The sequence below is a fragment of the Cheilinus undulatus genome, linkage group 4 (genome assembly GCF_018320785.1).
Source record: "Cheilinus undulatus linkage group 4, ASM1832078v1, whole genome shotgun sequence".
NCBI classification, from domain to species: domain Eukaryota; kingdom Metazoa; phylum Chordata; class Actinopteri; order Labriformes; family Labridae; genus Cheilinus; species Cheilinus undulatus.
In genome coordinates this window covers 3765840-3793212 of record NC_054868.1, presented here as the reverse complement: position 1 = coordinate 3793212, position 27373 = coordinate 3765840, and positions in this window count along the sequence as shown.

The window sequence follows — 27373 nt, the reverse complement described above, 5'->3', positions numbered from 1 at the left end:
CAAAAATCTTCAGTATGACCCAAACTTTGCGATGGGAGTAAATTCAGGCATCTAATTTGCATATTCTGACATCACCAGGTGGCCTCCACCGTCATTGGCTGTGTGTTTTCTCCTGCGGCCTCCACCACGTCTCTGGGAGTAAGTTTACTCATCTAATTTGTATATTCTGACATCACCAGGCAGCCTCCACCACCATGGCTGCGACTCCGGGCTTCCACCATGTGTCTACCTCTGCAGTGTTTGTCATTCTCAATCTCTGTCACTATTTGCAGTGTTTTGAACCCCACAACCCAAGATACCCCCACCACAGCATTCGCCAATTACTCCCTCCATAGTGGGGTGGAAGCACGGTGAGGCAAAGAGGCAAAGCATTGGTTTCACTACATGTGGACTATCATGGCGGACGCGTTGCCTGCCAGTGCCAACAGACGTACCGTCAGTCTCACCCATGGTCTCACCGGACGACTTAAAGTCATGGCAGAGGGTGAATATTCCTCCATTCCTCCCAGCATTGTGAGTATTCTCGCTACAATTCGCTGTCTTTCTCTCTGTTACGCTCCGACCCGTCTCCTCGACTGGGCGTGCGTCTTTCAAACTCTATAAACTCCAAAACTTTAAATACAAACACACCCAAAATGCTGCTGGGATTGAAGTTGCTCATGTCTGCCATCTCCTGGTGTAAAGTAGTAACAACAGTAGAAAATCATTTTCGCATTGTTTGTCGCAATTCTGGACTTTGGCGCTTAAAGGGGCTAATTTACAAAATTGGAGGGGTTACCAGACCTTTATTTCAGTCCTCCCTGAGCAATACAATTGTTCATGATTTAAAACATTACAACATTTTATGTATCTGGTGCAATCTGACACTAAAAAGACGCTTAGTAAATGGTATGACAAAAACATTCCCTTCCACTCGTTAGCCAGTGCTAGCTAGCAAATTGTCTTAAGGTCTTTATACATTAAGGGTGACATGAATAATTTAACAAAAATTAAATGATAAAAATGGAGGTGTAAAAGTCATTTGAATGGTTTAAAAGTCATGTGAACTGAATTATGAAGTGATAAATTGAAAATTTGCCCTGTTGTTTTCACAGTTGAGGAGCTCCAGGCTCAGCCAGATGAACTGAGCCAGCCACTTCAGCCCAGAGAGGGAATCAAGCTGCTGAATCTGCAGCAGATCGTCTGTGAGGGCTGATGATGACAGTTCTGTGCCGCTCATATTGAAGTAAACGTGACCCAAACAGTTTATTTTCCAGACGTGGAGAAGGACGTTTGTGGTAACGGAGAGCTCTGTGAGCCGAGCATGGACAGAAAGCAGTAGCTGAGCTTCCTGCTTCTGTCAGCATGTCTCAGGCCCAGGGACTTCTTCAATGTGTACATTAACAAATGAATGTGAAAGATCAACTGAAGTTTACATGTAGTAACTAAATAAACACTTAAACTTTATGCACAAATTTGCAAAACTCTATTTCAATGAAATATGACCCAAGTTACTTTAATGTAGTATTTCACCTTGAAATGATGTAATAAAAATAAATTTACATGTAATTTAAACATTTAAGGTCCAGGTTTCCTTCTGTGTGTGTCCGTGCCAGGGTGGCACAGTGCATCTTTGGTTGTTTTTGGTTGTGGCCCATCGAGCCCCATGGGGAATCCTCAGGGCCCTGCAGGCCTGAAACGTTTACACGACTTTATATATTATTTTTTTCTGAATGGCAGGAAAAACATATTTTGACCTCGAAATACCCTCCTCCCCATTTATACATGGAAATAGGGACAGTAACTTATGTGGTGCTTGACATTTATGTAACTCAGAGGTGTCCAGACTTTTCCACCATACATAAATACTGTATATGACGATGCTGGGGCCACTTTGACATCCTCAAGGTAAGGTATATGAAAGTTTTTAAAACCAGTATAATGTAGGGTAAGATATGCCTAGTGAATAAGTATCTCTAAATGGCTAGTTCATTGAGGAAGCAGCAAAAACCCAGAGCAGACACTTGATGCTTGATGCTTTTATTGAGAAATCTGATTTACTGAATGGGTTTATGAGTAATCGCTCAACATTATTAGTAGTGACAGAATTAGTAGGAACAGCTCTAGGTAATAAGCAGTATACAGTAGGCGTGTTTATTGATTTATGCAAGGTATTCGATCCAACTGATCACTCCTCTGCAGAAATGTGAATGGTAGGCATAAGAGGTGGCTGAGAAGGAATTTAAGAAACCGGTTTCAATATGTGAGAATTGATCTAATTTTAAAAGAGTGACCTGTGGAGTTACACAAAGTTCCATGCTGTTGTTATGTTATTAATGTTATTAATACTTTATGTAAATGATATTGGTACAGTAACTGATGCATTAAAATGTTTGCAGATGACACTAAGAGAACTTATTTTGTTCTGAAGGGAACAGTAGTTTGTTTGGAAACCTGCAGACTAAAGAGGAGAGGGACCATCCAGCTTATTATCAGACCTAAAGCCTGAATCCCTGATGGTATGGGGTTACATTAGTGCCTGTGGCACAGGTGTCAAACTCACAGGTGGAACAGTTAAATCTGATCTAAAGACGATCTCATATTTCTGTTGTAACTGGCCCTTCAGTCTGAGGTCTGCAGAATTCCTCAAGTATAAAAATGTGAACTTATCCTTGATGATTTAAGAATTCCTTAAGTCACAAATCTGAAAAAAGAAGGAGTAAAAATATTTAGATAAGAAGTCAGGAATGTGGGAAAAGAAATTATTTTGTGTTTTAATTTCACATTTTCAATCTTGTATCTCACAATTAGAACTCAAACTTAGGATTTTGACTTTTAATTTCCTACTTTGAGCATTTCAACTCATAATGTTGACTTCACATAATATTAGAGCTTTAAGAGTCATATTCTAAGTTTTTAAGAGATATTTTGACCTTTTTAACCAGTTATTTTGTATTTCACCTCATATTTTCAGCTCCAAACTTTAATGTTAATCCCATAGTTTGACTTTTAGACCCACAATTTAAGATTTTGAATCATATTTTGACTTTTATTTGATGATTACAAATTTTATTCCATATTTTGACCGTTTAAGCTCATAATTTTGACTTTCATTCTAAAATATTTGCCATTAAAAACATTTTTAAATTTCATGTTTTGACCTTCTTGAACTAATAAATTTACTTTTCTTAGATTGTGAGCCTTTAAACTTAACTTATTAACTTTTAAATCTCAGAATCATTTATCATCAGTGCTACGTTTTTTTTGTTTGTTTGTTTGTTTGTTTGTTTTTTCATATTTTATTACCGATGAAACAAGGTTGACAGTTTATGGTTAAAAAGTGACCCTGTTAGGCCCTCAGGTTAGTCCTGAATCCAGAATCTGGCCCCTGCGGTGACTGAGTTTGACACTCCTGGACTACGGTGTGGGCAGCTTACACATGTGGAAAGACACTGTCAGTGCTCCCATCCAGACAACTTCTCTTTCAGAAAAGGCCTTGACTGTTCCAGCAAGATGACGCTGAACCACATCACAACAGCATGGCTTCACAGGAGAAGAGTCTGGATGCAGAATTGGCCAGACCTTTCACCAACAGGAAACATCCGGAGCATTTAAAAAGGAAAAATCCAGCAAAGAAGACCAAGGAGTGTCGAGAAGCTAGAATCCTACATTAGACAAGAATGGGACAACAGTCCTCTCCCAAAGCTCCAGCAACTGGCCTCCTAACATCCACATAATAATAAAATGCCTCAGTTTCAACATTTGATATGTTTTTTATGAGATTTAAAAAAACATTGCATTGTTTTTAAATATTTTACACAGCGTCCCAGCTTTTTTGGGAACTGGGTTTGTAATTGAAAAATGACTGAAATCTTTTAGGAGGGAAACATTTATAAATGAATAGCTAAATGACAAAACCTGGTAGCAGAAATCTGCATGGCCATAGGCCAGTACTTCACTGAAACAGATTTTTATTTTTTACAGCATTTTTCAGTCTTTTTAGGTAGATCAGTGTAACGTTTCTCATCTTGGCTAAATTTGCCCTCTCTCCCTCAAAAAGCACATGGATTCTGTCAGATTGAGAAGTCATTTCCTCTGCACAGACCGCAAGATTGGGGTCTGGACTCTCCCAAACAAATCTTCTTCTGGGTAAAGCCATTCTTTAGTAGAGTTGATTTCTGATTTGGTTCCTTCTGATGCTTAAAGTTAAACTCCCCTTTACATTCAGCTTTCTAATGAGTACCTGGAGGTTTCTAGCCAAAACTGACCAGTATTCTGACCTGTTCACAGTTCACCTCACATCACCTCAAACCTCAGTTTCAGCTGAAAACAGCCCCAAAGCATGATGCGTCTCCCACTCTGATCCACCATGGTGTCGATAGTTTTTTTGTATTCTTTATTTCTGGCTTCAGGATGGGGTGGCAAAAGATGGAAGCCTTTTCTTATGAACACAAACATTCAAGCCTGGCGAAATTCAGCAAAAATGAAGGTGAAGTCTCCTTAAAAGCATGTGAGAAAATGTCATTGTCTGAGGAGACCACAGTTAATTTTTTGACCATCTTGGCAAAGACACAAAAACACTGCACATCACCATAAAGGACACCATAGCCACGGTGAAGCAGGCTGCATCATGTTTCCATCATTCTGTGGGGCTCCTTTATTCAGCTGGAACGAGGTTTTAGGGAAGGAATTAGGAACCGTTTCAAATACCAGTCAGTTTTGGCTTAAAACCCTTCAGGTGTCTGCAAGAAAGCTAAAAACAAACAGATTTTTCCAAACAGCGATGATGATAAAAACACTGTAAATGATCCACAGTGTGAAATACATTTAATTTAGAAAAACATTTCAAGTGTTAAAGGACACAAATTTTCATTTCAGGTTTTGGCAATCTGACATCAGAAGTGAATTTTGGGGGAATTTTAAGGGAAGCAGTTTGTTAAACCTCCGTTTTTATTTTCAAATAAGTCAGATCAAAAATAGGTTGCAGAACATGCAGGTAAACAAGGCTGTTTACTCCTGCAGGTGGGGATGAATTTAAAATTTGTATCCCTTTTTTAAAAAGTCTTACATAATTTAAAATTGTATTGATCATGGAGCCGCCTGAAATGAAGAAAAAAACGTCCATTACAGACCCAAAAATCCAGCCCTAAGGTGAGTTTGTCTTAAGTTTAACTTTGAGGTGAATAAACATGTTTATTGATCGAGGTGGGCTTAAATCAATCCTTCAGACCTTGGCGCCAGCTTTGAGATGTTTTCCAGTTTTTCTTCACAAAAAGTAAGAATCATTAGATAAAGCTCCTCTGACATATGTTAGGATGTAGAACAAGCTGCAAAGACTTATATCTGCAAACAATTCAAACATGCGTGCTTAATATGGACAAAAGTATTTGGCCACACCAGTTCATTTTTAATTCAAGTGTTTCAGTCAGACCTGCTGCCACAGGTGTATAAAATCATCACCTGGCCATGCAGTCTTCATTTGCAAACATTTATGGGTCATTCTGACTTCAGGCGTGGTACTATGATGGATGCTTCCATTGTGATAAGTTGGTTCATGAAATTTCATCCCTGCTTGATATTCCACTGTAAGTGATATTATTAGGAAGTGGAAGAGTTTAGGAACAACAGCAACTCAGCCACAGAGCTAAGGTATGGTGCTGAAAGATGCCAACACTGCTGATTCTATAGCTGGAGTTCTGATCTTCCTTTGGCATTAATGTTAGCACAAAAACTGTGTGTCGGGAGCTTCATGAAGGAGTTTCCATGACCGGACTAGTGTATCTCCAAGTCCAATGTCTGATGGAGTGGTGTAAAGCACACCTACACTGGACTGTGGTGCAGTGGAAACCTGTGACCACCTCTCTGTGTGGCAGTCAGATGGTGAGTAGCTGCCTGGCTGCACTGCTCCAGCTGTGAAGTCTGGAGGAGGGATGATAATATGGGACTGTGTTTCAGGGTTTGGACTAGGTCTCTTATCTCCAATAAAGGACCGTCTTAATGCTTCAGCATGCCCAGACATTCTGGACAATGCCATGCTTCTAACTGTGTGGCAACAGTTTGGGGAGGCCCTTTTCTATTCTAACATGACTGTGCCCCAGAGCACAAAGTAAAGACTATACACCACTGATCATCAACTGGCGGCCCGAGGGCCAAATCAGGCCCCCCAAAGCTTCCTATCCGGCCCCCAGAAGATCGTTAAATTCAAAAAAGGAAGAAAATAAAATGTTGTGGTTTTAAGGGCTGACTTTAAATGTCTGCAGCTGTTGAATCCATCCCCAAAACAAGTAATACTGATTTCTTTTTAATTACTTAACATTTGATCTGTTTTTACAAAAATTCACTTGTCAGCCATTATAAGTAACTATTTAAAAAATACATATGTTTCAAAAATTGGTTAAGACTGGTGGAAATCCTGCAAAAATGGTTAGATTAAGTGTTGAAAATGGGTTTGAGAGTGGCACAAACTGAGGGAAAATGGCAGGAAAAGTGGTAGGAAGGGGTTAAAATGTGGCAAAATGGGTAAAGGAGGAAAAAAGGGGCAAAAAGTTTCAAAAATTGGTTAAAATGGCAAAAATGCTGGGAAAAAAGTATTGAAAGGAGTTAAAAAGTGGCAAAAATGGATAAAAGTGGCACAAAGGGAATAAAACATGCAGGGAAAGTGGTTGAAGATGGGTTAAAGAATGGCAAAGTATCAAATATGGTTTAAAAGTGGCAAAAATATAACAAAAAATTGTCAGGCAGAGCAGTGAAACTGTGTTAGAAGGGGCAATAAGTAGCAGGGAAGTGGCAAAGGAGGCTAAAGAATGGCAAAAAAAAATAAAAATAAAGTAGCAAAAATGGTCAAAAATGGGTTAAGAGTGGCAAAAATGTTGCAGAAATGTCCAAATGAACTAGTGAAAAGAGGTTAAAGAGTGTTTTAAATGAGTTAATATTGGTGCTAAATCACAGTTGGGGAGGGCCCATTCTCTGGGATGTTTGGGAGCCCAGCCTATTCTGTGGGTAAAATTTGCTGCATTTTGAACTAAAGTACAAATATTAAGACAATCATACGTTATTTAATTTTGGTTTATTTGAAAGTCAAGTCCCCCAGATTTTATGTCAAGGCCAAATCTGGCCCTTGTGCAAATGTACCTGATGACCCCTGCTATACACTGTTTGATGACTTTGGTGTGGAGGAACTCGACTGTCCTGCACAGAGCCCTGACCTAACCTCAACACCACAGAGCACCTTTGGGATGAACTGCACTGGAGATTGTGAGCCAGGCCTTCTGGTCCATAATTTTCAACAACTCGTCCAACGTCAATGTCTGACCTAATTCCCAAAGAAACACTCCAAAACACTGTGTAAGGCTTCCAAGAAGAGTAGAAGCTGTTATAGCTGCAGAAAAGGAGGAACTCCATATTAAAGTGCATGGCATCAAATACAATAGCATTACAGTCCCTGTTAGGTGTAATAGTCAGGCGGCCAAATACTTTTGTCCCTATAGTGTATTTGTACAGGGTTTAAAGACATGAAAATTCAAACAAACATACAGTATTTATATGCTAAATATTACAAACATACAGAGCTCGTCTTCATTTACACATTCAAACATCCTTAAAACAAGACAAACGGCCTGCCAGGGCTTTAATACAGCCGTCCTCTTTTGACATTAATCTGAACCCTTAAAAAAAAAAATACAATTAAGTCGACAAATGGAATAAATGTGAGCACAATGATTTAAAATCTTAGCAGCATCAAACAGCACCACGATCAAACAGGCTCCATTGAGCTCTTCATGGGACTGCGGCTGCAGAGCCCTCCGGCCAAACTTCACTTCTCAGAGTGGGATCCATTTTCAAAAAGCATTAGACTGCACGTGGTGTCATTTTAAAACCATTATATTCACTATTAAGAGCTGATTCATTAGGAAAAAATGCAATTGCTGTGATTTTATGAAACTATTTGGATGTTAATGCACTAATGGTTTAAAAATATCAATTTGCTCAACATCAACTGGTCTGTGTGCAGCATCTCTCATCTTCTTGTCTTGTCGTGGGTTAAAGGTGCAGTCTGTGTAATCAGGCCCTGGATCTGATCCAGATATTTTAAACGAAAGTCCACCGTCCTGCTTCTCTTCCTCACTGTGTACCTGCTTTAATGACTCGCTGTGTTATTAAATCACCTCAAAGAAAAGTCATCATTAAAGGGGGACAGCAGAATCACAAATAATAGTTGATGCAGTCCTGAATTGATCCAAAATGTCCAAAAGTGGATATTTATGGGCATTTTACTTTTCTTTAAGTGCATTCTCGATTATAGACAGTTTTAGCAAACCTGCGTTTCTCTGAGCATCATCTCCAACTTCCCTGGGATACAGATGATTGGAACCAAAACACTGAAAACCTGTCCTGTTACCACTGAAGAAAAGTTTTAAGACTCACTGTGGACTCTACCGTCCCTGAGTAGAATGAGAAGAATGTCGCTTGAGCAAAGTAGGGTAAAGTTCACCTACGTCAGTCGAAGAATTCCAATTTATTATTAGTATGTTAATTCCCAAATCTCAGAATTCTGACATTAATATCAAAATTCTAATTTTATTCTCAACATATTAGTTTTAATCTCAGAAATCTGCTGTTAATCCCGGAATTCTAAATTTTTCCTTCAGAAATCAGATGTTGATCTCAAAATTTGAACATTATTCTCAAACTCCTGACTTTAGTCTCAGATATCTGATGTTCATCTTAAATTCTGATTAAAATCTCAGAATTTAAAAAAAAATTCATCATAGTTGGAAGTTTTCCCCCTCAAAGGTCTGAGGTTAATCTCAAAATCCTGATTAAAATCTCAGGATTCTGACATTAATCTCATGATTCTGAATTGAATTTCAGATTTCTGACTTCATTCACAAAACTTGGACTGTACTGTCAAAGTTCTGACGTTATTCTGGATTCAGGATTATTGTGATTATTCAGGATTTATTCAGGATTCTGATGTTAATCTAAAATTATGACTTTAATCTCAGGATTCTGATGTTAATCTAAAATTATGACTTTAATCTCAGGATTCTGATGTTAATCTAAAATTATGACTTTAATCTCAGGATTCTGATGTTAATCTAAAATTATGACTTTAATCTCAGGATTCTGATATTAATCTAAAATTATGACTTTAATCTCAGGATTCTGATGTTAATCTAAAATTATGACTTTAATCTCAGGATTCTGATGTTAATCTAAAATTATGACTTTAATCTCAGGATTCTGATGTTAATCTAGAATTATGACTTTAATCTCAGGATTCTGATATTAATCTAAAATAATGACTTTAATCTCAGGATTCTGATGTTAATCTAAAATTATGACTTTAATCTCAGGATTCTGATGTTAATCTAAAATTATGACTTTAATCTCAGGATTCTGATGTTAATCTAAAATTATGACTTTAATCTCAGGATTCTGATGTTAATCTAAAATTATGACTTTAATCTCAGGATTCTGATGTTAATCTAAAATTATGACTTTAATCTCAGGATTCTGATATTAATCTAAAATTATGACTTTAATCTCAGGATTCTGATGTTAATCTAAAATTATGACTTTAATCTCAGGATTCTGATATTAATCTAAAATTATGACTTTAATCTCAGGATTCTGATGTTAATCTAAAATTATGACTTTAATCTCAGGATTCTGATATTAATCTAAAATTATGACTTTAATCTCAGGATTCTGATGTTAATCTAAAATTATGACTTTAATCTCAGAATTCTGATATTAATCTAAAATTATGACTTTAATCTCAGGATTCTGATGTTAATCTAAAATTATGACTTTAATCTCAGGATTCTGATATTAATCTAAAATTATGACTTTAATCTCAGGATTCTGATGTTAATCTAAAATTATGACTTTAATCTCAGGATTCTGATGTTAATCTAGAATTATGACTTTAATCTCAGGATTCTGATGTTAATCTAAAATTATGACTTTAATCTCAGGATTCTGATGTTAATCTAAAATTATGACTTTAATCTCAGGATTCTGATGTTAATCTAAAATTATGACTTTAATCTCAGGATTCTGATGTTAATCTAAAATTATGACTTTAATCTCAGGATTCTGATATTAATCTAAAATTATGACTTTAATCTCAGGATTCTGATGTTAATCTAAAATTATGACTTTAATCTCAGGATTCTGATGTTAATCTAAAATTATGACTTTAATCTCAGGATTCTGATGTTAATCTAGAATTATGACTTTAATCTCAGGATTCTGATATTAATCTAAAATAATGACTTTAATCTCAGGATTCTGATGTTAATCTAAAATTATGACTTTAATCTCAGGATTCTGATGTTAATCTAAAATTATGACTTTAATCTCAGGATTCTGATGTTAATCTAAAATTATGACTTTAATCTCAGGATTCTGATGTTAATCTAAAATTATGACTTTAATCTCAGGATTCTGATGTTAATCTAAAATTATGACTTTAATCTCAGGATTCTGATATTAATCTAAAATTATGACTTTAATCTCAGGATTCTGATGTTAATCTAAAATTATGACTTTAATCTCAGGATTCTGATATTAATCTAAAATTATGACTTTAATCTCAGGATTCTGATGTTAATCTAAAATTATGACTTTAATCTCAGGATTCTGATATTAATCTAAAATTATGACTTTAATCTCAGGATTCTGATGTTAATCTAAAATTATGACTTTAATCTCAGAATTCTGATATTAATCTAAAATTATGACTTTAATCTCAGGATTCTGATGTTAATCTAAAATTATGACTTTAATCTCAGGATTCTGATATTAATCTAAAATTATGACTTTAATCTCAGGATTCTGATGTTAATCTAAAATTATGACTTTAATCTCAGGATTCTGATGTTAATCTAGAATTATGACTTTAATCTCAGGATTCTGATGTTAATCTAAAATTATGACTTTAATCTCAGGATTCTGATGTTAATCTAGAATTATGACTTTAATCTCAGGATTCTGATGTTAATCTAAAATTATGACTTTAATCTCAGAATTCTGATATTAATCTAAAATTATGACTTTAATCTCAGGATTCTGATGTTAATCTAAAATTATGACTTTAACAATATTAATTGCTTGGATTTATGTAGTGCCTTTAAAGAACCCAAGTGCTTTTCAAGAACACATACGGTAACCTATGGAAAGACTGTCATGATAGGATGAGTGTAACGGGGAGTTTAGTAAAGGCTGTGGTTATCAGGAAGAGCTTAAGAGGTTTTTTGAGTGTTTTTTTCAGAGTGTTCCAAAGGGATTCTGATATTTTCCCCTCATAATTCTGTTAATAACCTGAGAATTTCTTCCTTTTCTTCTCAGTTTCCTCATAATTCTGACTCTATTTTCAGAATTGAAAAAAAAGTCTCAAAAAAGAAAAAAACAATCTATTGTAGGTGTGCTAAATAAAACTAATGTCGCCGACTTTGGGAAGAGATCAAAGCCCAGGTTCACATCATCCACCTCTATTTAGAGTGAAAAAACCAGAACAGTAGTGAACAACTGCTGACCCACATGGACAATAACAACTGCCTCTGTCCTCTGTTTCCTGTCAAACACCGGTGTTACAGTTTAATAAATAACCATGTTAACTGGTGACTCTATTTTGAATAAGTCTGTGGTTGTCATAGTAACAGATATCAAACACTTATAGATGCTCTTTGCTTAGTATTCCACTAAATACTTAACAAGTTTATTTTAGATTTGTTGGAAAATATCCCTTTTTCAAAACATATTCTATTACTATGACAACCACTATCACCATAACCATAATCACAACACCTGCCCTGCCACAGCATCATTAGATTTAAGAAGATTATTTCCACTAACAATGAATACTTTTGGCCTAAGCCCACACATTTATTAAGCAACTGAGGCAAAAACAAAAGTTTTCTTTGTGGTTTCAGGATTGTAATCAGCTGATAAAAACCTCGTACAGATGACAAGGCCGTGATCTGTTAGGGAGCCGTCGATCTTCCTGCAATCAATGGTTCACATTGATTCACTCACTAAAAACTAAAGACAAAACTGGGGTATTTATAGACACAGGCCAGACTTTCCCTTGAAGCCTAGTCTTGTCAGTTTTCGATAACAGAGATGTGAAATACAGAGACTAGCTCCCTGAAACCATTAGACTCAGTGTCTCTTCATTCCCTGAGATTCATCACCGGTGACAATTACTCCACTCATCACTGCGTCCTGTATGATGAAGTGGGCTGGCCTTCATTAACAGTGAGGCATTGTTGTCTTTTTATTTATAGAGCCCTGTCTGGACAGCTGCCATCGTACATCACCTGCTTGGTAAACTTGACTCAAAGTTGATTTCACACTCGCTCAAGAGACTGGAAAATAGGGGAAACATACCACAGCAGACGCTAAATGTCTGCTTTTTTTGGTCAAAGCTCAAATCATCTCAAACATGTTTTCTTGAACATGACGACGAGTTTAGAGCAGCTTTGGGATGTGGTGGAACGGGAGATTCTCATCATGGATGTGCAGCCGACAAATCTGCAGCCACTGTGTGATGCTATCACGTCAGTATGGACCAAAATCTCTGAGGAGTGTTTCCAGCACCTTGTTGTGGTTACGTCACAGAAATAAGGCAGTTCTGAAGGCAAAAGTAGGTCCAACCCTTTACTAGCAAGGTGTACCTAATAAAGTGGCCAGTGAGTGTATATTGTTCATAACACTAAACTTGATGATCTAAATCACAGGTAACAAACTCAAGGTCTGGGGTCCAAATCCGGCCTGTGTAACGATTATATCCGGCCCTATCTCATATTTGTATTCTAACTGGCCCACCAGTATGAGGTCTGCAGATTTCCTCCAGTATAAAAATGTAAACTTCAGCTGGTTATTTAAAATATCCTTGTTAACCCATAAAACTCTGAAAAAAAGAGTGAGAAATATTTCATAGAAAGTCAAGAGTGCATGTGTGTGTGTGTGTGTGTGTATTTGTGTTTTATTTCATAGTTATATTTTCAATTTTGCATCTCAAGATGATTATGATTTGACATTTCATTTCATACTTTGACCTTTTCAACTCAGAATTTAGACTTTATATGTCACATTTTTATCTTTTAGATTCCAAATTTTAAAATTTTTAAGTCGTATTTTGACCTTTTTAACTCCTTACTTTGGCTTTTTAATCCCATATTTTCACTTGAAAATTCATGATTTCAATGATTTTCTCATATTTTGACATTCTAAATTAATTATCTTCACTTTTTATCTCATTTTTTTTTTTACCTTTTTCACTCCCAATTTTGAATTTAAATCATATTTCTAACTTTATAAGTCATCATTTTGAATTCTAGCTAATATTTTGACATTTTAACTCCATATTTTGGCTTTTTAATCCCACATTTTTACTTCAAAACATATGATTTCATTTTTTTCTCATATTTTGACATTTTAGATTAATAATTTTTAATTTTTATATCACTCCCAATTTTGAATTTAAATCATATTTTTAACTTTTTAAGTCATCATTTTAAATTCTAGCCCATATTTTGACATTTTAAACTCCTAATTTTGACACTTTTATCCCATATTTGGACCAATCAAACAATTAAAAATTTTAAGTCATATTTTGACTTTTAAACTCATGATTTCAAATTTGACCTCATATTTTGACCTTTCAAACTTATGATTTTAACTTTCTTCACATATATTTGCTCTTTAGAAACATTATTTTTCTATTTTAATATTGTGTTCTGATCTTTTGAACTAATACATTTGAATTTTTATCTCAGATTTGAGCCTTTAAACTTATCATTTTTACTTTTTGAATTTCTGAATGATTTATCATCAGCGCTGTTTTTTTTTTTTTTTTTTTTTTTTATTACTGGTGAAAATGAGGTTGAGAGTTATAGTTAAATGTTGACCCTGTTAGGCCCTCAGGTTAGACCTGATTCCCAAATCCGGCCCCTGCTGTGATTGAGTTTGACACCCCTGACCTAAATGATGAATCTGAACCTTTCTAGGTTCTCAGTAAATCACAACAAAACTGTGAAAATACTGATAACCCTGACGTTTTAGGTCATGATTATCTTCATAAAACATTTTTAATATTGATAAATCTCTAGTTTGTTCTTCGTCTGGTCGGGGGTTTCATGAATGTCAGTTCTATGTGGAACTCTAGATGCAAATTAAACCCACTAATCCTAGAGCAGGGGTGTCAAACTCAATCACAGCAGGGCCAGATTCTGACCCAAGTCTAACCTGAGAGCCTAACAAGGCTGACGTTTAACCATCAACTGTCTTATTTTCACCAGTGATAAATGATGAGGAGAACACAGCACTGATGATAAATGATTTTGGGATTTAAAAAGTTTTATGGTTTAAAATCTGAAATAAAATGTCAAACTTATTGTTAAAAAGGTCAAAACACTGGGGTGCAGGAGGCCTAGTGGTTATAGGCGCGCCCCATGTACACGGACGGCAAGGGTTCGAATCCGGCCTGGGGCCCTTTACCGCATGTCTCTCCCCTGCTCTTGTCCTGTTCCCAACTCTATCCACTGTCCTCATCTATCAAATAAAGGCACAAAAATGCACAAAAATAAATCTTAACCAAAAATAAAGGTCAAAACACTAAATAAAATATCAAGTAACTGTTTCTAAAAGGCAAACATGAAATAGAAAGTCTAAAACATGTTTTAAAGGTCAAAATATGGGATTAAAAGTCAAAGTTAGGAGTCAAGAAGGTCAAACATGAGATAAAATATATAATAAAAGTCAAAACTATTGATTAAAAAGGGCAAAATATAAGATAAAATGTCAAAAACATGTGTTTAAGTCCCAAATCTGACATGCAAAATATGAAAATATAACAAATTAATTTCTTTTTCACATCCCGACTTTTTATATCTATTTTGAGTCTTTTCTTTTTCATTTCTTTATGACTTAACAAGAATATTTAAAGGTTAAATTTACATGTTTACAGTGGATGAAATACGCAGACTTCACAGGATAGTTATTAAAAAAAATATGATATGATCTTGCGGGCCGGGTTTAACTGTACCATGGGCCGGATTTGGCCCCCGGGCCTCCAGTTTGACACCCCTGATCTAGATCAACCTTTTTTCACTTACATCTGTATGTATGATTGATCAGCACACGGTTCCTTCATAAATAAACTAAACAGAATATTTGTGTTTCTTAGGCTGGGCTCTTTTGACCACAGCTTTTATTTTCTTTAACCTTTAGAGTCAAAAATGAGTCAACAAAAAAAAAAAAAAGCCAAAATTATCTTTCTTAACTCTCAGTTTAATCTGCCCTTAAAGCGGCTCCAACATCAGAGGAAGTGAAACATTATCCTGACTACATGGTCGCTACCACTGAGGTCAAGGTCAGGGCCTGGGTATTTTTCTGGGGTCTAAACCTGAAATAACTGAACATTCCTGCAGCAAATACTAAGATATTGCTAAGCAAGGAGAACAACTTGCTCCTCAGTTATTGATTGTGTGTGAATTCAATTCAAAAAGCTTTATTTATCCACAGGGGGGCAATCCAAGGCACTCAGAGCAGCAGCCGCACAAAAAGCAAAGAGCAGAAGTCTAACAGATATCATAATTAAGAATCCATCCATCCATTTTCTACACTGCTCATCCTGTTTGGGGTCGCGGGGCGGGGGAGCCTATCCCAGCTGTCAATGGGCGAGAGGCGGGATACACCCCGGACTGGCTGCCACAGAGGATTTCAAATATAGATCTCAGATATTGACGGTAACGGCAGTTAAATGTGAACTGAGCTGTACAAATTTAATGCCAAGAGTGGCTGTAGTGCAGAGACACAGATTACAACTGGAAATAAATATATAAACAGGGTCATCTGAAATGGGCCAATACTTAGAAAATAACATGGTTATCATGCAATAAAGACCAAAAAAAATTTAAATACACCACGATTAATAAAATATAATCAGAGGTGTGGAATGGACCAGGTAGAGAAGTGTAGCAGTGCACAAAATAAAATGGAATAATACTGAATCTAAGAGTGTTAATGTTTAAATAGTGTTGAGTAAACCAGATCAGTGAAGACAGAGAAATAACCATGGAAAGTCATGTGTTACTGGGGATGGAGTGATTGCTTTTGTTAAAAATATGCAATCTTTGGTAGAGGCCGAGGCTGCGGTAGCTTAACAAAAGTAAAAGGGAAAAATGTCCAGCGAAGAGCGCAGACTCTTAAAATACAGCACGTCTACTGTTCCTTATGTTTGATCCAACAACCAGCGTGGTCATTTACTGCGCGCCCACGGCTCTCTAACGTCTGCCTGTGTCATCCTCACTCACAGACTCGCCACTCTGATGGAAAGCTCAAACACGTCTGTTCTGGATTACTGAGAAATAAATATGCAGGTTACAGAAAACACTCCTTTATCAGAGTTTCATTCTGAGTTCTGAACATTTTAGATAAACGGTGATCTGCTCCTGTTAGCTGCGTGTCGCTGATGCTGCAGACCCTGGGTCTCTGTCACACATGCATTGGGCTTTGTAGAGATGGTAAATACAAACAGAGTCTCACTCCTTTGGAAAAAAATCCCTCAAACGACAACTTGAACATTTGGTTATGGCTGTGTTTACTGTAGTCAGGCGTGAATCCTGTAGAATAAACGGCGATCTTAAAGAGAGGAGATTAAACGTCTTCACATGATTCAGCCCATGTAGACTCATTACGGTAGAGAAGTGTGAGCAGGATAAATGCTGTAGTACTTCATGATCTCGTCATCTCTGGTCCTTAACAGTGATACTCAACGTGTGGCTCTTTGGTGATGATTCGTGGCTCTTTTATGTCTTAATTTCAAACATAATTCCCCCAGAAAAACTTAGAAAAGAGAAACTTTGACCTCAGAAATGAATCACATTGGTCAGTTTGTTTCCCAGACTTATTCAGAAGGCTTTAATAATCAAACTTTATTGTCCCATTTGTCCCATTTCTGCTCTTTCACTTTTTTTTTTGCCACTTTTCACCCCTTTAAGCTACCTTTGACATTAAACACCTCTTTTTCTTATTTTTTTGCCCATTTTTGCCACTCCATTTTGACACTTTCCCATTTTTTTCACTTTTATCCCATTTTTTGCCAGTTTTGTCACTTTTCCACCACTTTTAAGCTACTTTTTCCATCAAATACCCCTTTTTTCCTCTTTTTGCCCATTTTTGCCACTTCTTTTAGCCCCTTTTATCCCATTTTTACCCTTATTCACCATTTTTTTCGTATTCAAACTAACTTTTGCTATTTAATACCAATTGTTTCCAATTTTTTGCCCTATTTTGCCACTTTTTCACTTCCTTTACCCTATTTTAGTCATTTTTCTCTAATTTTTGCCACATTTGAACCAGTTTTGCTTCTTTTCACCACGTTTGGCCCATTTAAGCTTCCTTTGCCATTAACTACCTCTATTTTCCTTTTCTGCCACTTCTTTATATCACTTTTTTCCCATTTTTGCCCCTTTCAACATTTTTTCACCACTTTTGGCCCATTTAAGCTACCCTTTTCCATTAAATGCCACTTGTTTCCCCTTTTTGCCCATTTTTAGAACTTCTAAAAGCCACTTTTATCCCATTTTTGCCCTTTTTCATATTTTTTCGCCTATTTAAGCTACCTTTTGGAATTAAATACCACTTGTTTCCTTTTTTGCCCCATTTTGCCACTCTTGACTGCTTTTTGCCCAGTTTAGTCACTTTTCTCTCTTTTTTTGCCACGTTTTTGCAACTTTAAACCATTTTTGCCCCCTTTAACTTTTTATTATTGCTACTTTAAGGCATTTTTGCCTCTTCTCACCACTTAGATTGAGGCTCTTTCAAAGGTATTTTTCAATAATTTGCCTCTTTGGTTGAGCAGGGTTGAGTAACACTGCCTTAACTGGTTGAAATACTGGCCATCATCAAAGTCTAACTGGATTTGGTTTCTGATTAATGGGCTAGGCCCTTAGAGGTGTGGCTATGAAATAGTGAGACTGCTCTTATGAGGAGAAGACCACGTGGTTCACTGTCACACTGAACGTTAGATTAAAAGCATTCATGCACAACTGCTGCAAGTGACGACTTTAGACCGCTAGCTACTGATCACAGTGCACAGGTTTCTGCTGAGGCATCCGAAAATAATCTCCTTTAAAGCTGAGCAATGCAAACTTTAAATATGAAAAGTGTTTGGATACGATCGATGTCTCGGCATAAGAATGACAGCAGAAATGGTCTCCATCGATAAAGGAACAGTTCGGCTAATTTTGCATGGAAAATTTGAGTACGGCAAAAGTGTGTGCCAAAGTTGTCTCAAAACTTCTGACTCCTGATCAAAAGGGAAAATGGCAAGCAAATTTTTGCAGACATTTTGGAAGAAAGTGAAGGACACCCATATTTTCAGGAAGGTTAATTACATGCAATGAAACTTGGATCTTCTGATACGATCCTGAGACAAAACAGCAGCAAGCATAACAAGCCATGTCTAAAATCTGTTGACTGCTTTCTTTGCGTTCATTTTGGAAGAATGGGTTCCAGAAGGGTCAAAGGTGAATCAACACTATTACAAACAGGATCTAGAAAAACATGGAAGCAGGTTTCATTCTTCAGCAAGACAACGCTCCAGCTCACACTGAGCTCTCAGTGAAGAAGTTTCTGGACCAAAAACAAATCACAGTGATGATCACCCTCCATATTTACCTGATCAACACTGTGGGACTTTTTCCTTTCTCCTCAAATCAAAATCCTCGCTCAAAGAAACGCACTTAGAGTCTGTGTGAGAAGTTAAGAAGACGTACTGCACTGATTTGATCAGTGAAGACCTGAATGCAGCGGTGTGTCGATGCAGAAGGGGGGGAGTCTGAAGGAGAGAGATGCTGAAAAAGTTTGTTCGATAAAACTGAATTAGTCTTGTTTTGGTAGCCATACACCAGGGAAGAGGGTCTGACTCTGTTTTAGGGTGATTTAGTCTGACTTTAGTGACTTTAATCATGAGGAAACTGAAAATTCTGCCATAAAAGTCCCAATTAATTTCAGTCAAAACTAGTGCAAAAACACACCACGATACAGGACATACCCCGAATATCACTGAGGTAAACCCTTAAACCAGAAAGAGCACAGCAGATTCCCTCCTTTAATCCCAGATCTGATGATAATAACAACACCTTTATGAGCTATAAAGTCTCCTGTTCTGAGATGAATGAGACTTAGATCAACCTCCGGAGACCTGAGATTTTGTTTGGAAAGTGTTTTTAGTTTCTCCCACTTATTTGGGATTTGCAGGGTCTGATAATTCAGAACACCAGCCTTGTCTTTGAACAGGAATTTCTTGGAAATTTCACTTTCCAAAATAAAAAACAAAATCACACAAATTAAAAAAAAAATACCTAAAATTTCTGAGGAAATTCCTAAAAATATTTTTAAAGTATCCCATAAAAAGTACCTCAAAAATTACTTTCAATGGTCCTCAAGTCCTTAAGGTCATTTTCACACCTGATAGTCCGGAGGACTCAGTCCGTTGCTGAACAGAAATGGCAACATTGTTGCTCTTTCCTTTGGTTTGGTTCTCATTCACACTGCTCTCTTGGTCAAGCGGACCAAACCGTCTGAACACCTACAACCTCTGCCCGCTAGGGGCGCTGTCGCCACGAACAAACGGCGACTAAGAAGAACAGAAGGCGTAGAAGAAGACGAAACTCCTTCCACCTGTCTTTTATTCCACATACACGATGAAAAAACACAGACTTTGTGGTCTTGTGGTTTCTGCTCTTGCACTGGGGCATAAGAAGCAGTCAGCGAGACGGTGAGCTGTCCAGCATGTCGTTCTTAACATGAGACAAATAAATCAGCACCCATTACGGCATGTTGCCATGGATACACAGATGCCAAGCGAGGTACCGACATGTATTTGAGTGTATTAAATCACATATAAATCCTTGTATCATTACACTTTATGCCACTTCCTGTCTTTGGTTCACAAGTTGGTCCGCTTTGCCTTCGCACCTCCGACAAACCGCACCAGGGTTTCGTTTGGAAGCGGACCGAGACCCCCTGTTTTCAGGCGGACCACAGTCCGCTTGTTTGGTCCGCACCAGAGTTCATGTGAGCTTTCACACCACTCCAGACGAACCGAACTATCTGGGAAAATGGACCAGAGTTCGTTTAAAGTGGACCAAACAGCTCTGGTGTGAATGCGCCCCAGGGGAAACTTGATCTTTAATCCTAGAACATTCCATGCAAAGTCCTGAAAATTTTCAAGCAAACTCCCCCTAAATATTCTTGGCAAATTCTAGAACTTTAACTGATACATTCTTCAAAAGTCCATAAAAATAACAGAGAACACCAAAACGTCAAAACAAATCCCCTGAGGACAACCCCAACCCTCCTATTCCCAATCAAAATCCCAAAAATTTACCAATAAATTTCCCTCACTCTCCATGAAGATGCCAACAAATCCAAGGCAATTTCCCCAAACCTTCCAATGAAACTTTACAAAATATGCAACATATCCCAGAAATTTAAAATGAACACAATCCCATCAACAGAAAAGATTGTCATGTTTAAGGAAAGCCAAATGTAATGTCCTCATATGTGCATGCTGGGTCTTAGGAGGTCAAGGAAATAAAAGCAACTTTGCCCCAAAATCTTCCTGGTCTGCTCTGATTAGGGACCTCAGTCCTTCTTAAACCCTTCACACAGCCCTGCTGGACTGCTCTGGTGTTTTGTAGCTAAATAATAAAGTATGCAGGAATATAAAGAACTTCCTGCAACATTTAGCTTTACAAGCATTGTTTGAAAAAATGCATGCCTATAAATATGCAATCAGTTGAGTAGTAATGGTAATTATAGCCATCATGATAATTAATCACTGAGTGCAAACAGAAAACATTTTTAAGCCAAGTTTTGTAATGAAAGCACGTGGTCGTCAGTGACTTAATTTAGTTTTTCTGCACTGTGAAGAGTGAAAACAGAAATATTCACTAAGTTTGTTAAACTTGAGCGGTGTTTTCTTCATGCTTAGTAGGTTTTTGGTGTCAAATCCAATTAAGCCGCCTTATTTAGGGAGTTAAATGTGCTGCTTAAGGGTCACATTCACTCCCAGAAGTTGTTCTACTCATCGTTTTGGTTGAAATAAATTTGTTCCGACATTAAAAGTACACTAGAGATAATGGAAGAGAAGGTTGTTTAAAAATGTGCATTTTGAAGCTTTTTTCTAGCACTGATTTTTATTTATATCCTGTTAAATTTGCATTAAAGTGGCACCATTCCATAACTGAAAACACCTCCATGAAACTTTTAGTAACCGCATGCAGACAGCTTCTTCACCAGCCCCTTTCTCTGCCTGAGTGCCTCTGAGCAAACCACAAAATCCCAGCTCCAGCTGACCCTCACACACAATCAGGAGTTTTCCAATTAACAGCAGCCAATCAGAAGCCGGCTTCCATGTCTATCGGCTTCAATTAAGCCTCTATATCGTTCACATTTACTCCATGGACAACTTCCCACACACGCACGCGCTCACTTAGACAGAATCTCTCCTCCACGTGCGTTGAGAGCATCCAGCCGAGTCTCTATAAAAAAAAAACAAGTCCCTACCTTGAGTCGCTCCTTCTCTCCTCTCCGCCGTTTCTCCGCTTGAACGAGGGGAACAGATGCTCCGCTGCACCTCTCCTCTCCTCTTCTTCTTCTACTCCTCCTCCAGCAGGTGTGTGCGTGTGCGCGCGCGTACCATGGCGTGTGAAGAGACGAGAGAGAGAGAGAGAGAGAGAGGTGGAGGCAGAAGAGTGTGTGTCAGTGAGAGTGTGGCGATGGGAGCGTGGGGAGGATGTGAGGATGTGTGGAGGAGAGGAGAGGGAGCGATGTGCCATTATGAAGGCTGCTCTCCCTCCCTGTCTCTCTCTCTCTTTAACCCTTGTTGATCCAATGATGAGACACAGCTGACCACACTGACATTTATTAGGCTAAATATTTTTTTTCCTTTGAGACATCTGATGACCAAAAAACAGGACTGCATTTTCAGGAAACAGTATATATGTGTCATAAAAACACATTTATTTAATAGTTTGATTGAATAAAATTAAACTGGCTTATCTGCAGAAAGATTTTAAAAGAACTCTTAAGTCCCTGTCCTGCACATCTTACTTAATTACATCCTTTACTCTGTTGTTTCTTCCTCTGGCCAGCCTTTTTTTTTGTTATTTATCATCTTTTACTTGTATTTTAACATATGCTTGCTTGATTTCCTCCAAAGTTTTGATTCAGTTTTCTTTTATAATCCACAGTAAGAACACATGCTTCTCTGACAAAAACAACGGCATGCCAATAAAGTCAATTCTGGAGGCTGATTGCAAAAATGCAACGCTTCTTAATCGATTTTATTTATTTATGTAGGAAATTGATGCAACAATTTGCAGAGTCCTGTGCAGACATGACAGCAAAAATCCAACATTTCTACATTTGTCATAGGATGCAACATGTTTGATAAAGTGGTCTAATTCACAATAAGAGCGTGCACTTCACAGACCAAAACAACTGCATGCAAAATAGTCAGAGACGGACACTGATGGCTAAAATTCACTGTTATATGAGGTTATTTTTTTGTATTTATGTTGTGAATTGATGCAACAACTTGCAGAGTTCTCTGCAGAAATAACAGTACATTTTATATATATATATAACATATTTTTTACAATTATAATTAAAAGGTGATTAAAACTATACAAAAAAGGTGCAATAATGTAGGACTGATGTTATCAAATATTTATTTCCTTTCAGATTTCTGCTAGCTTACAGACATGTTATAAGTACAAACATGTAGTAAAGGCAGATTTACTGAACTTTGACAACAGAAAAATTCACTTCAATGCAAAAGAGAAAGATTTTGATAAAACTGCATGTCCCTGTTCTGCACATCTTCTTTCTTTATTGAATCTTTGACTCTGTTGTTTCTTCCTGCGGCCAGCCTTTTTTTGTTATTTATCATCTTTTACTTGTATTTTATTTCCTCCAAATTTTTAATTCAGTTTTCTTTTATAATCCACAGTAAGAACATGTGCTTCTCTGACAAAAACAACGGCATGCAAAAAAAGTCAATTCTGGAGGCTGACTGCAAAAATGCAACACTTTTTAATTGATTTTATTTATTTATGTAGGAAATCAAAGCAACAGTTTGCAGAGTCCTGTGCAGACATGACAGCAAAAATCCAACATTTCTAGATTTGTCATAGGATGCAACATGTTTGATAAAGTGGTCTAATTCACAATAAGAGCATGCACTTCACAGACCAAAACAACTGCATGCAAAATAGTCAGAGATGAAAGCTGAGCACTAAAATGCACTGTTATATGAGGTTATTTTTTAAAATCATGTAGTGAATTGATGCAACAGCCTGCAGAGTTTTCTGCAGAAATAACAGCAGTTTTTTCTACATAGCATGCATATAGAAAACTTTACAATGATATTTAAAATGTCATTCTAACTCTATTTAAAGGTGCAATAATGTCAGACTGACATTTATCAAGTATTTATTTCCTTTTATAGTTCTGCTTACTTAGAGACACCTTATCATTTCCAGGAAATTGTACTAACAGTAAAAGAAGGCTTACTGAACATTGACAACAGAAAATATTCACTTCAGTGCAAAAGAAGAGAGATTTTGATACAACTGCATGTCCCTGTTCTGCACATCTTCTTTCTTTATTGCAGCCTTTACTCTGTTGCTTGCTTTATTCCCTCCAAATTTTTAGTTCAGTTTTCTTTTATAATCCAATGTAAGAACATGTGCTTTTCTGAGAAAAACAACGGCATGCAAAAAAAGTCAATTCTGGAGGCTGACTGCAAAAATGCAACACTTTTTAATTGATTTTATTTATGTAGGAAATCAAAGCAACAGTTTGCAGAGTCCTGTGCAGACATGGCAGCAAAAATCCAACATTTCTAGATTTGTCATAGGATGCAACATGTTTAATTAAGTGGTCTAATTCAACATAAGAGCATGCACTTCACACACCAGAACAACTGCATGCAAAATAGTCAGAGACGAAAGCTGAGCACTAAAATGCACTGTTATATGAGGTTATTTTTTGTATTTATGTTTTGAATTGATGCAACAGCTTGCAGAGTTTTCTGCAGAAATAACAGCAGTTTTTTCTACATAGCATGCATATAGAAAACTTTACAATAATATTTGAAATGTCATTCTAACTCTATTTAAAGGTGCAAAAATGTCAGACTGACATTTATAAAGTATTTATTTCCTGTTATAGTTCTGCTTGCTTACAGACATGTCATAAGTTCAAACATGTAGTAAAAGAAGGCTTATTGAACATTGACAACAGAAAAATTCACTTCAATGCAAAAAAGAGAGAATTTTGATAAAACTGCATGTCCCTGTTCTGCACATCTTCTTTCTTTATTGCAGCCTTTACTCTGTTGCTTCTTCCTGCGGCCAGCCTTTTTTTTTTGTCATCTATCATCTTTTACCTGTATTGTTTCATATGGTTGCTTTATTTCCTCCAAATTTTTAATTAAGTTTTTATTATGATCCACAGTAAGAACGTGTGCTTCTCTGACAAAAACAACGGCATGCAAAAAAAGTCAATTATGGAGGCTGACTGCAAATATGCAACGCTTTTTAATCAAAGAAATGACACCAAAATGAAATGAAAGCAAAAATCCAACATTTCTATATTTGTCATAGGATACAACATGTTTAATGAAGTGGTCTAATTCACAATAAGAGCATGCACTTCACAGACCAGAACAACTGCATGCAAAATAGTCAGAGATGAAAGCTGAGCACTAAAATGCACTGTTATATGGTTGTTTTTTGTATTTATGTTGTGAATTGATGCAACAGCTTGCAGAGTTTTCTGCAGAATTAACAGCAGTTTTTTCTACATTGAAAATGTTTATTGTTACAATTATATTTCAAATGTCATTCAAACTCTTTAAAAAGGTGCAATAATGTCAGACTGATATTTCTCAAATATTTATTTCCTTTCAGATTTCTGCTTGCTTACAGACATGTTATCATTTCCAGGAAATTGTACAAAGATGCAGGAAAAACAGATTTATTGAACTTTGACAACAGAAAAATTCACTTCAGGAACAAAGAGAGATTTTGATAAAAATGCATGTCCCTGTCCTGCATGTCTTCTTTCTTTATTGCATCCTTTCCTTTGTTGCATCTTCTCCAGGCAGTCTTTTTTTTTTTTTTTTTTTTGTAATTGACCATATTCTGTTTTTTTACCTATATTTTAACATATGCCTGCTTCACTTCCCCCTGAGTCTTCATTCATTTTTCCACACACAGGTTCACTGAGTAAATTTCCTCCCTGCAGTGTAAGACTAATTCTGAGTTAAATACAGTTTTGTCTTTTAAAGCACTAACACTACATCTAATATTTACAAAATCATAATTTCTGCATCTGTGATAGGACGTGGCTTAGCATAACAGACTCTCCAAAGTGATAATAAAGAACGTGCACTTCTCTGACAAAAACAATGGCATGCAAATTAAAGTCAATTCTGGAGGCTGACTGCACAAATGCAATTTTAAAATAAGATTTTCTGCCCGTTTTATTTATTTATTTATTTATTCATTCATTTATTTATTTATTTTTGATGCATTTATGTAGTAAAACAAAGCAACAGTTTGCAGAGCTCTGTTCAGAAATAACAGCACTTTTCTACTTAAAACTATGTTTTAAACACCATCCATTCATATTTAAACTGTTATTCTAATTACTCTATTAGACTAATATTGATTAAATATGTATTTCCTTTTTTCACATTCAGTTGCACAGATTTCTGCTCATTGACAAACAGGATTGCATTTTTCTGGAAATAGTAAAAACATGTCAGAGCAGTCAGTCTAAAATCAAACCAGCTTCTCTGCAAAAAGAGCGGTTTTTAAAAAGTGTCCTAAGATTATCTCAAATACTTCCTGCAGAACTCAAAGCCAAGAAATCCTGAATTTCTAGTTGCACGAGGATTCAGCTTGTCCTAACAGACTTTTATAAAGTCTCATTTACAATAAGAACCTGAGCTTTACTGCAGAAACAAACATGCACTGTTGAATAGGAGTTCTGCTTTTTTATGGGTATTTATTCATGTAGTAAAATGTTGCAGCAGTTTGAGTTCTGTGCAGAAATAACAAGTTTGTTTGATATTCTATTGGTCTGTATTTAAATGTTGTTCCATCTAATAAGACCACACTGATGTTAAATATTTATTACCTTTGTTATTCATTCAGTTGCACAGATTTCTGCACAACAACAGAGAGGACGTAAGTTCAGTTAAAAAGTAACATGTTAAAGCACGATTAATGATCACTTTAGCAACAATTAAATTAAATAAGAAATATTTTATTTAATAGAATAGGCATGAATAAAAATACCATCCCTGTTCTGTTTTTCTTCTTTATTTAAATTTGCCATCTTCTTTTCAGTCTGTGTTTTCACCCTCTGTGTTTTTTTAGTTTTCATTTTCAAAACTACAATGAGAAGATTTCTTCTTTGCCCAGAAATATAAAATAATTTTTTTTAAAAACCCAGGGTGAATAAAGGTACGCTCTATTTGAGTTTTAATTTTCTGATATCATTCTGATTTTGTATCTACAGAAGCCTATCAGGACAAAAGTGTCTGCTGTGAAAACCATCCATGACAAATCACTCCCTTTTTCAGCAACTTTAGTCCAAACTAAATTCACCAAATAATTAAATATCGGGGGGATTTTAACTCTTTAAGTGCCAGTTTGAGTACAAAAATGTCACGGTTGTTTTCATGACAAAAATGGAGTTATTTTCTTCTAAAAATCAGTCAGGTGGCTGAGGGATTATTCTCATAGTCCTGGATAATTTAAGTATTAGTAAGAGAATTGTTTGATGCATTATTTTTTTTTCTGTAGTGTCACATTTACATTTTTTTTTTTTTTTTTCAAAATGTCACCAGCTAAAATGTGTCTGTGCTTAAATCAGGGGTGTCAAACACAGCAGGGACTGGATTCTGGACTTGGCTCTAATCTGAGGGCCTAACAGGGTCAAAATTTAACCATAAAATGTCAACTTTATTTTCACCAGAAATGAATTATTGGGGTAAAAAACCAAGCACTGATGATAAATGATTTTGTGATCAAAAGGTGAACATGATAAGTTAAAAACTCAAAATCTGAGATTAAAAAGTCAAACTTATAAGTTTAAAAGTTAAAAACATGACATTTAAAGTCAAATACTGTTTTTAAAAGGAAATATATGAGATAGAAAACTGAAACTATGAATTTTAAAAGTCATAAACTGAGATAAAATTCAAAATCATTTTTTTAACAGTCAAAATATCAGGAAAACATCGAAATCATGAGTTTGAAATGTGAAAATACACAGCAAAACCTGCATACTCAAA